The sequence below is a fragment of the Ambystoma mexicanum genome, chromosome 3p, assembly GCF_040938575.1.
Source record: "Ambystoma mexicanum isolate Mex_15411 chromosome 3p, UKY_AmexF1_1, whole genome shotgun sequence".
NCBI classification, from domain to species: domain Eukaryota; kingdom Metazoa; phylum Chordata; class Amphibia; order Caudata; family Ambystomatidae; genus Ambystoma; species Ambystoma mexicanum.
In genome coordinates this window covers 72,603,612-72,617,767 of record NC_090925.1, presented here as the reverse complement: position 1 = coordinate 72,617,767, position 14,156 = coordinate 72,603,612, and positions in this window count along the sequence as shown.

The following is a 14,156-nucleotide window of genomic DNA, read 5'->3' as shown; positions in this document are numbered from 1 at the left end:
CCATAGTGAGCCCCGACACAGCTCCCGGGTCACTGCTATCGTTGGATTTACACGCAGTACACGTATCAGCAAACAGAATATGTGTGATTGGCATTGACATGGAAGGATGTGAGTGGCGGACAGTACTGTGTACAAATGCAAATATCCCACTGCGGGAGCTATCGGACGAGGAGCTATTTTCCGACACTGAGAGAGATGGCGAAATAGTGATGGAACTAGCAATGCCGTGCGACATTGTAGTTACAGCCAGAGAAACTCAAGTTGAATTAATGGCAGTGGTAGGAGCACCACATACATTTTTTGATGACGACATGAGGGTAGTACCAACTAACATATGGACAAATGGCCCCCACGATGTGGGGTTACTACATGGGGTTCAGCCTGTGGTAATAAAACTGAAACAGGGAGCAATTCTACCCCGGGTAAAACAATATCCATTGTCACGCGAAGCAGAAGAAGGGATCAGAGAGACAATAGATGCACTGCTAGCGCAAGGGATAATAGTGCCTTCAAACTCCCCATGTAACACATGCATTTACCCGATTAAAAAGGCGAAGGGAGGTTCCTGGAGGATGATACAAGATTTACGCCCACTCAATGATGTGATTCAGAAGGAGTTCCCTCTAGTGCCGAACCCGGCGACAATACTATGCAACATTCCAAAAACGGCATCCCACTTCACAGTTATTGACTTGAAAAATGCATTTTTCTCAATTCCCTTAGCAGAAGAGAGCCGGTACTTAACAGCGTTTACACTAGGGGGGAGGAGGTTCGAACATTGCAGATTACCACAAGGATATTGCGAGAGCCCAAGCATATTCAACAGGATACTACATGAAGATCTGGGGAACTTGTCTGTAGAAAGTACGGTGATTCAGTACGTTGACGATTTATTGGTTTGTGCACAAACTGAGGAGGAGTGTAGAAAGGATTCAATAACACTCCTGACGTTATTGGCCAATAAAGGGTACAAGGTGGACAAGGGTAAGTTACAATACTGCCTGACAGAGGTCCTATACTTGGGACAGCTGATATCGAAGGATGGCAAGCGGATCATACCAGACAGAGCACAGGCGATTAGAGCAGTTGGGGAGCCCAAAACAGTAAAAGAGATGCAGAAATTCCTGGGTATGTGCAACTACTGCCGAGCATGGATATTAGATTATGCAGCATACACAAGGCCCTTATTACAGGCACTCAAAGAAGCCCAGCAGGAAAACAAACACATAGAATGGACAGAAGAAATGAACACATCATTTAACTCACTGAAAGAGCTGATATCAAGCGCTCCAGTACTGGCAAATCCAGATTATGGGCGCGAATTCTTCTTATTTTCACACTGCAAAGGAACACTGATGACAGCAGTGCTGACACAAAAGACATTGTTAGGGCACAAGCCACTGGCTTACTATAGTGGCACTTTGGACGCAGTAATGCAAGGACACTTCGCGTGCGAACAATCATTAGCTGCAGCCGCGTTCGCTATTGAAAAAAGTGCCACGATAGTAATGGGCTGTCCCGTGACACTGTTTGTGGAACACTCACTCTTTGCAATATTAGAGCGATCAAAGAGCACATTGACAACACAACGCGCCACAGCATATGAAATAATATTGTCCAGTGCAAACATCCATATGGTAAGATGTAAAACAGTGAACCCAGCCACATTCATCACAGAGGCGTGCACCATAGAAGACATGCAGAACCACAACTGTGCAACGTACACAGGTGACGAAGGTCAGGACCAGGTGGTTTTTGAGAATGCCCTAAACGAGGGAGAGGTGTATTTCGTGGACGGGTCAGCCTCAATAGACATGGAGACAGGAGAGAAACATGTGGGTATGGCAGTGGTACGATTAGAGGAAGGTGAATACGAGATACTAGTGCAACACCGCCTCCCATCACACTATTCAGCCCAAGCAGCAGAACTAATAGCGCTAATAGAAGCATTGCATGCAGCTAAGGGGTGCGCAGTGACAATATATACAGACTCAGCATACATGACAACAACAGTACACGGAGGGCTGGCACGGTGGGGGCGGAGAGGGTTTCGACGAGCAGATGGAACACCGGTTCAGCATGCAGAATTATTGAAAGAACTGATTGAGGCCCTGCAAGACCCCACGGCAGTGGCCATCGTAAAATGCCAAGCCCACACTACAAACACAGATCTTATATCTATGGGGAACGCGGCAGCAGACGCCGCCGCCAAAGAAGCTTCGTATTTTCAGAAAGGTGAGGTAGGAGAGTACATGTTACACCACACAACAAGCCAAGAGGTCCCCACAGGATACAACATGATGCCTACACAAGAAATAATAGAGCTGCAAGAGGGAGCTAGTGCAGAAGAAAAATTGCTGTGGACTAAGAGGGGATGCAGCAAATCGCCGACAGATTTATTGTGGCGACAAGAAAGTTCAGGAAAAGCCGTGATGCCAGTTACATTGTTAGAAATAGCATTTCAACAACTACACTTCCCCGCACATAATGCAAAACAACACATAATGGCGGAGATACAAGAAGATTGGTTTGCACCTTGCCTCCAGGAACACCACACAAGGCTGACATTGGAATGCACGACATGTCAAATTTACAACTCAGGTCTGACATTGCGCACACTGAGAGGTACGATACCAAAACCAAATGGCCCATTCAGAGAGCTCCACATCGATTATGTAGACATGGGAGAAAGATGCAATGGGGCTCGCTACATGATTGTGGTTGTATGTCCCTTTTCGAGGTGGGTGGAGGCAGGTCCCTGTGCGCGCCCTGATGCGAAGAGCGCCGCAAAGTTCCTAGTAAGGGAAGTATTCCCGCGCTGGGGAATTTGCGAAGTTATTCGCTCAGACAACGGTACACATTTTGTTAATGAACTATTCAAAGAAGTGACTACGTTATTGGGAATAAAGCACAAATTATGCTCGATTTATCATCCTCAAAGTAATGGCGTAGTGGAAAAGATGAACGGCCTGTTAAAAAGCAGATTGTCAAAATTATGTTTTTCCCTTAAAAAGACCTGGATGTACTGCCTACCTCTGGCCCTGTTCGAATTGCGCAATCAGCCAAGTAAAGACCACCATTTGTCCCCGCATGAGATCGTCACGGGAAGGAGAATGCACACAGCACATTCACCTCTCCGTGAACGTTCTGATGCACACAGAAGCGCAGCGGTATTGGGAGAGGAGTTCACAGAGTACTTGAAAAAACTGACACGGGCAGCGCGCATAATAGCGAAGCAACTAGCCCCCCCCTCTACAAGAGAGGAGGGGAATACAACAGAAACAGTAACACTGCCTGACAAACAATTACAGCTAATGCCAGGTGACTTTATATATGTCAGAAGTTTTGTGCGAAGGTGGAATGCGCCACGTTTCCATGGCCCTTATGAGGTAGTGTTTTGCACGCCCACGGCAGTAAAGGTGAAGGGCCTAAGATACTGGGTGCATTTGACAGACGTACGCAGAGCCTATAGCGCCGTGGAAGGTGAGGTGCAGGACGAGGCACAGACAACAGCGGACAGTGGAGTTGTGCAGAATGAGTGAAGGTGATTTTGTGTATGTGCAGCGATTGACAATGAATGCAACTGATGACATGGCATTCGTACGAAAAAAAAAAAAAAAATGTTTTAATTGAATGTTCTTGTTCTCTCATTTTTTGAAATTTTTCTTTCTTTTGAAGAAATTTTTTATATATATTATACAATGATCTAAAAGTATTGATTGTAAATACCCTTGTTTGTGGAAACAAACCCTTCCCCTACCCACGTCCATGTTTTATGAAAAAAAAAAAAAAAAAAAGTTAACAACGTTGGAAATGTTTACATGCCTGTACTTAATGCACTTTTGTATCTCAAACAGGAATTACCATGGCATCTAATGGGCAGCCTGCAACTAATAGATTTGTAAGAATTAAAGAAATGTTGATAGATAGACTTACATATTCATACGAATGCGGATTGTCAATTTGTGTTATTGTGTTCTTCCTATCAATCTTTTGCCTGGTGACATATTGGTTTATAGCGTTCATCTCTATCGAGATGACCGAGGGGGGAGGGGGGAGTAACATCACCCGAGCTCCTGGGAGCAATGCAACCACAAGTGTAAATATTAAAGAAGGTGATTTTTTAGTATGGGATGGATCACACTTTGTATGGGGTTACTACACTGAACCACCCACTGTCGCCCTGTCAGATTCAAGAGGTATACAAACAGAAATGGAAAACAACACAATGTCCATACCTGAACTATATAGCAGCCCCGACACCCTCCCCACCCCATTAGAAGAAAGTGACTTGTTGTTTATTGAGGAAGATGGGAATATTAGAACTATGAAAGAACATAAGGAAACATATCAGAAATTTGACAAGGGGGTGGGAAGGAGGAAGGGGGGCCCATTTTTTCATCTATCAAAAGCAGCAGACGTAGGAGAAGCAAGGATAGTAGGCGGAGAAGAGAGACAAGCAGGAGGGGGTATGATGAGTACTATGGGTTAGGCTTAGACAAAATGGAAGACCCTCGGCACCCCCACCAAGCAAATAAATGGTATGCTGATATGAGTGCCACAGCCAAACAAACGACAAATGAGAGGTGTTATGTCTGCTCGCTCATCCCCCATGCATCAGGCACACCTAAAGTATTGTTGCCCAGAGAATTGCCCATTGTAGATGCCCAGTGTCTCCTTCATCTCACGCTATGCCGAATAAAAAACACCTTCCAGGCACACGACGTCACTTTCAAGATTATACAGACTGAAAAAACGTGCTACCGAAAAGCAGCTGGAGTGGTATGTCTCAAAGAACCATTTTTTGCAATACAAGGGACACTGTTTCGGAAAACAAATGGAAAGATGAAGAAGTACTGTGCAAAGCGGAAGCATTGAGAGGTGTCCAACCAGCCAGAATGCGATGGATAGAAGAAACGTGCACACCAGTATGGAAGGAGCACATTTCCAAACTGACATGGGTAACAGCAATGGAGAAACCCTTCAAGCTACAAAGTGAGATCAAGAACGAACTATGTTTTAAGGGAGAAGGAAAAGTGGCAATAGGGACGAATAAGAACTGCAACAAAACTCTCACCATCCCAGACATGAGAAAAGGAACAGCCTCATTAATGGACACATACTGGGTATGTGGGAACCAGGCCTACTTGCACCTTCCCCAGGCATGGAGCGGCAGCTGCTCGATGGCCACTCTGCACTCGGCCCTAATGGTGATTCCAGAAAGCCACGTTGATGAAAATAAACGGACGCCAGGGAAAATGCACCAGGGTGCGGTTCCTCCCACTGCAAAATCACACCTCTATGTCCTGTCCTCCGGAGGGAAGGGAGAAGAGCTATCACGGAACAGACGGGCATCAAATTACATATCTCAAGCTTCGTCCGATTTATTGGCACAGATCCCAGACAGGTACCGACTGTTCAGCTCTGTAGAAACATTCTTTGCCTCGCTGATTTCAAGTGTCCAAGCAAGGGCAAATGCAAAATGGCTCCAGATAACACGGTGGGAACTGATTCAGTTAGCCAATGACACTGAAGAAGGGTTCAACATAATAAAAGTAGAACTGCGAGCTCTACGCCTGATGACCATGCAGAACAGGTATGTTCTGGACCTACTGACAGCGATGGACGGAGGTGTTTGCCGAAAAATAGGAAGTGCCTGCTGCACTTTCGTACCTTCTGAAGACGCGGAAAATGGTTCCCTATCCCACGTGATCGAAGCAGTACACAACCTGGGAGAGAAGATGAAGATGGAAGGTGGAGCAGAAGCCAGCACGTGGTTCGACAATATCTTCACCTGGGTTCCCTCATGGCTTGGAATGACGATGAAATTTCTGGTACCAGCTGTGGTGTTCCTCCTCGTGGCGTTCTGCCTGTGCCAGGTGGGCCTCCGATGTTGTGCAAATGCGGTCCCTAACGGCGCAATGATGATGGTGACAATGGGCAACTCTGGCGGTACAATGAGGGCAACACAAGAAGTACATGTGCAGACAGGAACAGACAACACCCCCCAGTACCGGTTAGTGCCTATGTACCGTGACAAGTACATAGTAGACAAACTATGGCATACCACTATCCAGGAACCCCGAGACGTGGAATTAGAATGGTACACAGAGGTCTGGGTAGATTTGGAGGAAAGTGGTGACTGTATATATTTAACGTGCACACCAGATGAATATGCTAGAAGAGGGGAGAGCTTAAGGGGGGTGTGCAGGGCATGGATGCCCATCAAGGGAACACCTGCATGGGATGACGCGGTAATAGAGGAACAAGAGTGCAGAAGGTTAGAAGACCTGAAGAATTCATTACTTTAGTAACGAAAGGGGGGAAATGTAGGGGAGGACAGGCCTTGAAGGCCCCCCTCTCCTGCATTATTCTCCCCAGGTGAGGACCATGGCCCGCTGAGTGTCCCCTCATGCCACCCGGGCCCAGGTGGAGGAGGGCTCGCCCGCCGATGACATTGCCCCCACGTATCCATCATACACACACACACTAAAGTTTAGACAGGCCTAGAAGCCATCTTGCCCAGCAAAGATGGCGTGAGTTCAGCGCACTGTAGCGCGGCCCCCACCCTTGGAGGGCTTTCCAAGCACCCCTGCCGCCGTAGCACCATGGTAGATCCGCTGCGAGCGCGTTCCCATGAGAAAGCCGGGTATGAGCTAACCCGAGATGCTAACACTGTAACATTTCGTCGTTCACAATGTAATACTGCACCCCGCATGACCTGGTCCGCGAGGCCGGGGCGACGGGGAAGAAACTGTAGCATCATTATCTGAAGAAAGTACAAAATAATTCAAGTATTGGTATTAATGAACTACCTCTTTTTAAACAGATTCTGTAAACTGTGAATTAACCATAAAGATGTAACGTTTATATGATGTCACCCCATGTCTGGACTAATGCTGCTATAACCACAGAGAAAGATGTCGACGAAACGTATAACCGTTATCTGTATAAGTGTTCTTTCAGTTTTATGTAGAAACCTGAACTCGTATATGTTTTCTTAATCACCCGTAGCGGCGAGTATCAATCTCTGTAGGCCATAACCTAGAACTACCTCATGTAACGTCTAATGTACATAAAATAATCAAACACTGTAGTGAATATAATGTTAGGTAACGAAAAGGTACTCAGACTGAATATATTAACGAAATGTTTAATGAACTCGAAGTATATATGTATGGTACAGTAGTTTAAATAAGACAAATGATATAAAAGTTTTGTATTCAAAATTAGGCAACACACGAGGAAAATACCTTTTGTGAATATATGCAAGGGCATTTTCCCTCCCACCCTACGAAGCCTGCCAAGTAGAAAAAAGCTAAGGCCTGTGCCGTGCTCCCCCACCTCCCCCGACCAAGCTGGAACCGCTTCAGAGAGTCAGAGGCCCCAACACAGCATCCAAGGCCACCGGCCGCCACCTGTGTTATTTACAGCACGGTAATAAACTTACGTTTGAATCCACTGATCTACCAGCACCCTCTCGTAAATCCCACAATCCCCCAGACCACCCCAAGAAGTCTGACCCCGCACAAAGACAAGACACAGAGCCCCCTTCATAGTAACCTCTAACATAGTAGTAAAACATGTATCACCCGGCCCAAGCCCCAGAGCCCAGCCCCTCGACCTAAAATACCAGACGTCAGAACACCGGTAAATCTAATAGATGACCACCAGACCCCTCACAAGGTGCATTCCTCCTGTGTTGTATTTCATTGATTGAAAGATTTACTGTAGAAGTTAGATATTGGGTTTTAAGTAACTGCAATGTGCATGATCTAGGGCACCCAAGTCAGGGAAGGTATTCATCTTTGTCACAGGCTGCCCCAGCGTACCAACACCGCCCGGATGACCTCAAGCCGGCCTGCCAGGCCCAACCCAACCCACGAGGCTGACCAGTGACGTCCTCCCACCCGGACCAACCACGCTGCAGCAACACCTATAGTTAGTCGACGCCACCCAATCCCAATTAACTTGTGCCCCCTATAGTGTGTAGGTTCTGATGACGTTTTTTGTATTAGAAATACGCCTGCCTTTGCGATTGTCAGGCAGAGCGCTCTCGGAGGTTGCAGAGTTCTTTGCATGCCATATTCTCTTGATAAACTCCCACTTACGCTCACCCGCACTCTGTCTTGGCCTTATTCCCATTGCGGGAGTGTCCATTATTGTCTCCCATTGCGGGGAGGATCGTGCTAACTTGGGGGCGCTTCCACTCACTACTCCTTGTTCTCAATTGCTGAAATTCGTTTTCAATTTGATAATCATTCATGAATCATTGCTAGTGTTGACCTGAACCAATCTCAAGTAACTATCACTCATCCTGAATCTCTTTTAGTGAATTAAAATCAATTTACAAGATTTTCCCATCCATTGCAATCACATTCAAAAGCGTTTTGACCTGTGTTTTAAAATCATACCTGTTTTCTCTAAGCTTGCTGGGGGGAACTAGAATTTAACTGCATTACTGATTGTATTCTTGAAACCTGTGTGCCCTCATTTCCATCTCTCATATTGCATAATAGTGGGGGAAGTGAGTAGTCACAGGGGAAAAAGTGATCATATTATCTTTTGATTGAAATCATATCAAGTTATTTCTGTGTTGCATTCTTTTCCGTTATTGCATTTCCTTGAATCATATAAGGTATTTTATGCTACAGTAGCCTTCATATTCCTACTCCTAAGTGATTAAAGAGATTGTCAATTTTGTAATATTACCCCTTGTTGATTACCGTCCATATTCATAAGTGTGCTATTCAAATATTATTTTGTTCATACAGATGTGATATATATATTGTTTAATTCTTCAAATAAATCTTTTAATTTGCAAAACAAACCTACTTCTTGGCTCAGTGAGGTCAGGGGGATTCAAAGAGAGGGGCGTTATACAAGGGTTCATCATCCAGATTTAAAGAACTTTGACATAAAAATATATAAATAAGGGCTTCCTTTGGGCATCCCATCCTAAGCATTGACTTGGTTGGAGTGCTGCATTGAAGTCACTTACACTGTAAATGAAATCTTCCAAATTTTGTACATGTGGAAACATACATGCACTCTCTGTAACAAAGTGATACTGGAAGAAATCCCAAATGAGCGATTTGTGTATATTTCCATACCAAATTGTGAGAGCATTCCTTTTCAGCAACTTGTACAAAATGCAAACCATGGCAGATTATGTAGTATTTGCAATTCAGACAATCACTCTACCTTACTGATACAATCACATACTGCCTACATAATACTTATGCTTCTACGTTATAATGCAGATGGCACCAAAAACAACTGCAAACTAACTGGATTTACACACGGTCAAGTGTCACTTGGAAAGAAAACCTTTACAACAGTAGGAATAATCTACCATGTAGGAGCTGCAACCAATGCAGGTCACTACACTGCATACATTAAAAAGAATTCTGTATGGTTTGAATGTAATGATAGCACCATTACTCTAAAGCAGAGGTTGCCAGCTAACCTAACATATGCTTATTTAATGTTCTTGAAGCCACAATTTATGAAATAATGTGTACTTCAAAATTGTCAACAAAGTATGTGAAAGACTACACACAGTTAGAATACCCACAGGTATCTAACTACCCAGCAGGATGGAAAAATTACACAAATAAACGATTATCACAGATTGTTGGAAACAAATGCACAGGCAGAATACACCTATATGTATGCAACTGTTGTTAAAAATCAGCAGGAAGGCAACAAAGAAAACATTAATGGGAAAGATAAAAGGAAAGAAGATATGTCAACGACACAAATGAATGAGTATCACAAATGTGTAGGAACAAATGCACAGTTAGAATACGCCTACAGGTATCTAACTACTCAACAGGATGGAAGAATGACACAAATAAATGATTATCACAGATCGTTGGAAACAAATACACAGGTAGAATATGCCTATTGGTATCTAAGTGTTGTTAAAAATCGGCAGGAAGGCAACAAAGAAAACATTACTGGGAAAAATGAAGGAAAAAGGATGTAACAACGACACAAATGAATGAGTATCAAAAATCTGTAGGAACAAATGCACAGTTACAATACGCCTACAGGTATGTAACTGTTGTTAAAAATGGGCAGGAAGGCAACAAACATAACATTGATCAGAAAAATGAAGAAAACACTGAAAGGAAAAAATGAAGTGCTTAGTTGCATAAGAAATGAAGGTTTTTTTTAATCCGACAAGGATTTTTTTCCCCAGACCCAAGGATTAGAAAAGCGAACACAGAAACTGAGCGCAATGCACAGTACACTGGTTTGTAAACTAAATATGAGGGTCTAAAAAGTTAACTGTCTATTATGCAATGTGGTAAATGTGGAAAAACTGCAAACATTAACACACCTTTTTCTTTCATCACAGAAATGGAAAAAGTGATACTTCCGCCAAGTACGATAACCTATGTAAAAAAAGTTTATGGATTCTGAACAAAGTAAGGCGTAAGTATATTGGCAGGTATTTTCTGCACATGGAAATCTACTCGTCTAATCTATGGTGCTAATATGCTGCATTGCCTGTAGGCTACCCTTTCATCTGCGGTGAGTAACCTACCAACTACGCCTTACAACCAAGTTTCAAGGAGTACAGTGCCTATCCACAACCATTGCTGCATATGTAAAACATGGTCCTTGTAAATTAGCTGCTTATAAATTTACTTTTCGGACCATCGTCTTCAGCCATGAAGTGAAGAAACTAGGGCATCAACACAACAACCACAATCTACCACACCCATATTAACATGTAACTCCACTGCTTATAACTTCAGTATGCGTGCTTGAGCTTTAGGCATGGACCCAAGACTGCAGGGCCTCCCCACAACCACCTCGGTGATGTGTGGTAGTGGGGGTTATTCTATAGGTGTGTTATCTTTCAGTACCTCTGCCCAGAGGCTTCCCTCCTAGGTGCATGTCTGCAAATCTTACATGGGATGGGTGTTCAGTGTCTTTCAAATGTAGTACTTACCACTTTGTTCTTGGTTGCATGGTCTTTGGCTATGCACCCAAGACTCCACGCACTCCTGAGAACTTGCCAATCAAAACGCAACACTACGAGTGTGTGCATGGGTGGCACATATGGCGGTGGTTGTGGCCGGGGCCTACAGTCTTGTAAGTAAGGCCTTCGGCCTTTGGCCGACGGCCATGCATCCAAGACTCTAGGCCCTGGCCACAACCACCGTAGCATGTGCCACCCATGGAGGCGTAGTAATGAATGTAATGATAACCATTAGAAAAAATAATGCATTCATGTCATGTTGTCAATTTCAATGTTCCCTAACACCACACGTGTCCTTACAAATCAAACAACTCCCCCGTGCACTGCATGGGCTGAAATACAGGCCTTGTTGGACCCCTCATTTTCTGTGTGTACAAGGAGGCCACAGGACATACGTCCTAAAGTAGGTATAAGTGTACTGTTAGGTGCATGGCCTTTGGCCCTGCACCCAAGAGTGCAGATTCTCCCCACAACCACCTCTGTGTTCACTGTACACACTCCCCACAACTTGCCAATGAAAATGCAACACAAGGGGTGTATGCATGGGTGCCACATGTGGCGGTGATTGTGGCCAGGGCCTATAATCTTGGAAGTGAGGCCTTCGGCCTTCGGTATGCCTGTCCGTACTGTTCGCAAACAAGCTGAAACTGTTCTAAGAACACTCGCGGTGTCCTGAAGTGTCCATAAATATACAAAAAGGGTGTGTCCTGAGGACGCTGTCCGTGTTGTTCGCAAGCAAGCTGAAACTGTTCTAAGAACACTTGCGGTGTCCTGAAATGTTCGTAAATAAACAAAATGGGGGTGTTCTGTGGACGCTGTCCGTATTGTTCGCTGGCAAGTTGTAAGTGTTCTAAGAACACTCATCATGTCCGCGGACATTAAAAGTTCCCATAAGGCATAGTTAAAATGTTTGACTCTATGGGTGTGATGTGCTGCAGTGGTTGTGGCCAAGGCATAGAGTCTTGGGAGCATGGCCACATGGCCATGCACCCAAGACTCTATGCCCTAGCCACAACCACCGCAGCATATCACACTCATAGTGGCTTATAACTTTGGGATCCAAAAACAAATTTATAAGGAACAAAGTTATAAGCCACTATGGGTGTGATATGCTGCGATGGTTGTACTTATTATAATATACTTAGTGTTTGGTTTAGTAACTGGAGTACATGTATTTCTTGATCATTTCTGTGATAAAAGAAAAGATCATGTTAGTATTGCTATTTTGCAATGACTTATAACATTGAATAATCAACGTTTTTTTTTTACCCTCATATTTAGTAGATTACAAACAGGTGTACTGTGAAAATTGCTCAGTTTCTGTGTTTGTTGCTAAAATCATTGGGTCTGTGGGAGAAATAAAAATCCATGTTGGATAAAAAAAAAACTTTTTTGTTATGCTACAGTCTATTTGTTTGTTTGTTTTCAGTGTTCACTTGTTGTTTCTGGCTAATGCTCCATATATTGGCTTGTTGCAGATTTTTGGAGCAGTTAGGTATCATTTATCTATTTGGATATTGTACAATTTTGGAGCAGTTAGATACCAGTTGGCGTATTCTACCTGTCTAATTTTTTATATAATTTAGTGGTATAGATTTATCTGTTTGGATATTGTAAAATTTTGGGTTAGTTAGATTCCAGTTGGTGTATTCTAACTGTCTATTTTTTGCTATAATTTAGTGGTATTCATTAATCTGATTAGTTGTTGTAGAATCTTCGGGCAGTTAGATACCTTTTGGAATATTCTAACAGTTTATTTTTTTTACTACAAGTTTAGTTAAGGTTTAGGTACAGTTTAGTTAATACATTTTGGTTTTAAGAACATTAAATAAGCATTTGAAAGATTTGCTGGTAATCTCTGCTTTAGAGTAATGTACTATCATGACATTCAAACCATCCACATTTCTATTTTATATATGCAGTGTAGTGACCTGAATTGGTTGTGGCTCCTGCGTGGTAGATTATACCTATTGTTGTGAAGGTTTTCTTACCAAGTGATACTTGACCATGTGTGAATCCAGTCAGCTTGCAGTTGTTTTTGGTACCATCTGCATTGTAACGTAGAAGCATTAGTATTGCGTATTTACTATGTGTTTGTATTAGTAAGGTGGAGCGATTATCCGAATTGCAGGTAGTACATAATCTACCATGGTTTGCATTTTGTACAAGTTGCTGAAATGGAATGGATTCACAATTAGGTATTGATATATTTATACAAAGCGTTCATTTGGGATTTGTTCTTGTGTCACATTGTTGCAGAGAGTGCATGTATTTTTCCACATGTATGAAATCTGGAATATTTCATTTATAGGTATGTTTTTATTTATATAGTACATTAGAAATTCTTGTGGATCTTCCTGTGAGTTTATAGTGAATTTCACCAATCCAGCACAGTTGTCCAATTCTTGCCTTATTCCATAAACACTATATGTGTTATCTGGATTGTTTGTTGCATTTCTGTGAAGTACTAACATTTGCAAACACAATTGATCTGTACTGTGTAAGGAAATGTTGTCAACAATTGGTGGTAATTGAAATAGAATATTCATTGCTACATTTGCATAACAACTTACTCCAACTATATTTGAGAGTTTAAATTGACCAGGTAGTTCTGTATCTGAGTGATTTTTTTTTTAGTTTGTCTTCCTTCTTTGACGAAGTACCTGGTTTACTTTCCCGAATTGCTTCTTTTATGCTTGTGGTACTTGATGAAGTTTTAGTTTCTTTTACTCTCTTTGGAGGATTTGCAGTGACATCCTGTTGTATTTCTGTTTGATTTAGTTTTCTTTTACAACGTTTTACTTTTTATGGAACAGAATATGTGTTTAGATGGGGGTGTATAGTGAGTGAAGGAATATCAGCGTTTACTTTACTTGCATCAAAGTTCATTAGAAATAGACCGTCAAGTGTACGTAAGCGTGATAATGCTATGTAGCTCATGCCTTCGTTAAAGACTGTGTTACCAATGTCTATCATTGCTTTGTCTAGGGTAAGACCTTGTGATTTATGAATGGTGACTGCGTATGCAAGAGTTAGAGAAAATTGTTCTCTGTGTACCTACATGTCTTTGAATAGAAGGAATCGAGCTGTTGAGCGTCCTATCCTTTTTACTTCTGAAAGTTTGTCAAAGAGAATATTGACAAACTGAATTTTGTTGTCA